This window comes from Polypterus senegalus, chromosome 4, assembly GCF_016835505.1.
Source record: "Polypterus senegalus isolate Bchr_013 chromosome 4, ASM1683550v1, whole genome shotgun sequence".
Taxonomy (NCBI): Eukaryota; Metazoa; Chordata; class Cladistia; order Polypteriformes; family Polypteridae; genus Polypterus; species Polypterus senegalus.
In genome coordinates this window covers 163,840,326-163,843,590 of record NC_053157.1, presented here as the reverse complement: position 1 = coordinate 163,843,590, position 3,265 = coordinate 163,840,326, and the positions used below count along the sequence as shown (strand labels likewise).

The window sequence follows — 3,265 nt, the reverse complement described above, 5'->3', positions numbered from 1 at the left end:
AGATGACAATAGTTTGTGTTGAGTTTGTGTGTGAACTTCAGAAGTAAGCTCTTCAAGATCTGAGACAAGTGCTGAAATTAAAACTGTTTGCCACAACACTGCATTGTAATTTGGCCAAAATTGAAGCACACATAGCCTTTGTATCTCTTTCAGAAAGGCAGTCATCATTGTTGTCCAGACAATCTGTGGGAAAACCTGGGGTATCATCATCAAAATAAGAGGCACCTCGGGAATCACCAACGCCTCTCTGTATAGAACCTAACTGATTACTATCAACATCTTGGGATGACTGTGGTTCTACATAATGCAAACCTTTATCCTCAAAATGAACACGGTTTAAATGTTTCCTAAACCCTGAAAAAGGACAAAACCAGCGCCTACAATCGCCTTGCATACAAATCTACCTGAACTTCAATGAAGGATAGAAACTGTGTGTAACTCGCAAGTGAGATATCAGCTGCTGGCTATTTGCATACAAACTCTCACAGCAAAAACATTTAAACATTGTTTAACAATTTCACATGTAGTTCTCTTACTCTTGGCGACTCGTTTGTTAGACCTATGTCAATGTTGTAGACTGTTGTCTGTAGAAAGGTGTAGACATTTGCCAGGGATTCCTCATAGGTTAGGTTAAAGACGTAATGCACTTTGAAAAGTTCATCTATGGCACTCAGGGAGGTGGCTCCTGCACAGGGGATGAGCTGCTTGTCAACAACGACATAAAAATTGTCAATCCTCTTCTTGGTTCGTCCTACTGCAAGTAGGTATGGTTGGTGGCTTTCTCTTCCCATGAGATGTTCTTCAATGCTGGTACAGGACTATAAAAGAATGACAAGTTATATTTTACAGCTGATGAATGCACAGCACTTCAAAAAAAATGCACAGCAAAAAAAAAAAGAGAACTGAATTCTTTAATACATTAAACAGTCCAAACCATGACTAACTATTTATCAGGGTGAAAATCTGAAAAGTGCTACAGCTAAAATTTAACAGAAAGTAAGTCTGGAGGTTATCTGCAACTACAAGATACATAGCTGTTTGTAATTCATGTCATGTCCAAAAGGAAGAAAATCTACTATAAAAGACAGACAAGTGCAGGCCACTGTGACATGGTTAAAATTGATATCAAGTTTGCATGCCATCAATAACTCAAAAAAAAATGAACACTATATTTGCCATGGGTGAAAAAGCACGAGAATAACTTCCTTCAGTATCAACCAAATAAATGCATCTATGACTGTACAACACATTGCAAAGACATTGATCCCACGTTGTAATTCACCTTATGAAAATGTACAAGCCTGTCAACAGCATCAGTGGGACTGATTTTAACTTTCTTTCTCCCTGCAGAAGGTGGTAGCAAATGCAACAGCAACAAGAAAGAGGAAATGTCACTGTCCCATTCTGATGGAAAATGAGAAGTAGTCAATGTTCAGAAATATAAATTAGTATGTAGAATAGATAGCCTTGCCTGCCATTTAAAACCTCAAAATACCACTTACCGTGTTCAGACTGTTGTTTCTCTGCTGCACTGATGTGACTTTGAAGTTCTGCTCTCAAAGTGAGAGACTTTGCTTCTTCAATGACTTTTGGCTTGAATGCCATCTCCCACTGCTCAAGCAATTTTGCAGATGTTTCAGCATTAAACAGCAAAATAAAGTCTTGATTTACCTAATGATATTGCATACAACAAAACATAATGGCATCATGCCTGAATCACACTTAATCCCTTAAACCAAGAAATAAAACAGGAAAGGATTTTTATACTTACCAACCCTTTTACTTCTAAAAATCTTGGAAAGATTTTTAAGATGTCAGTTGACCTTTCCGGGTTATGAACGAGCTCTTGCCGATGCTTAAAGGTTTGCTTCATCTTTTGCCTAACTTCAGTCTCATCAGCTGTGTGGAGAAGGAGTGAAATGGCTTCTCTGCATACATCTCCATCAAGTTGTTCAGTGTCCTCTATTTTTCCTTTGACGACTTGGTCCACCAGTCTCATGAGACATAAAGTAAACACGTTTTGGATTCTTCCTTGACAGAGTTTTAAGCCGCCAAGAAATAAATCCTGTTCCCTTCTCGGGATCATAAAAATGTTCCTAAAATGAAAGAACAAACAAGGAAGCAATAAAGTACATTTATTAAACCTCAATAGTAAATTAGAATTACATAAACACTGACATTGAAAATCACACCAAATGAAAAAGTGTTAAATAAAATCCAGGTATTTCTTTTAAATAACTGCAGTATTCAACTACATAAAAAGTACATGAAAGTGAATAAGGTGTGCTTACATAGCCCTTTGATGAATATGGGTCTCTTAGAGCAGGGAAAAGAGAAACAATGCCCAAGTTTAAGTGTGGGAATCCTCCTGAAAATTGTAGAAGATTAAGTAGAACTTAGTCATTTATCCAATACTTAAACCTCCATATATGTATGAATAGACACAAAGCAAGCCTGATATTGTGTTGATTTATTAATTCTCTGATAGCTTACCCATGAACCTCTGCCATATGGCTAACAAGAACATTAACAAGCTGTTGTCTCGTGCTGTGCTTCAGTGTTTTAGTTAGCTCATATTCTTCGAGAACATCCAAACCACCAGGTTTCTCTTTCAGGGCATTTTGAACAATCTAGTTATTAAAGACAAAAAAACCATAAGGAATGGTATGATGACATCACACACAAAAGTTATCCATGAATGCAGATATTTCCACATTTACCTGTTTTGCCTTTTCAGCACTTGTGATTTCTCTGCGATTATTAAAGTTTGAGCTTGCAGACAGGTTCAGTTTAGTTCTCTCCAACCCTTCTACATCACTGGAGTTTGAAAGTGTGTCAGTGCATGTACTTGGTGTTGAGGTAGCTGTGGGTGAAATTTTTTTTAAAAAAGGAGAGATCAATATTGATTAATTATCAAATATTTTATTAAGTTGTTTAGTCATTTCAGAAAAAAAAAATTAATACCACCAGAAACATCCAGATCAGCAAAAAGTCCTTGTGGAGGACATTTTACTGTGAAGCATATCTGTGGGTTGCTCTGAACCAACTCTTGAAAAATATCTTCCTCCACATTAGTATTTGTCTCATCAAAGACTTGAAGTGCATCATTTGCTGTAAGCCCAAATTTTTTTTTTTACTAAAACAAGATACATTTGGTTATGAAATGTCAATAAAATTAACTTTTTGAATCAGCTGAAACATTATCCAACACATAATTAAATTCAAATTTACCTTCGTTTAGAAACTCCTTCAAATGTGAACCCAT

The 3,265-nt window shown here is 36.4% G+C and overlaps 1 pseudogene; it reads right to left on the bottom strand.

Moving 5' to 3' along the window:
- Positions 1-497: 497 nt before the first annotated feature.
- LOC120528764 lies at positions 498-3,265 on the bottom strand (annotated as a pseudogene).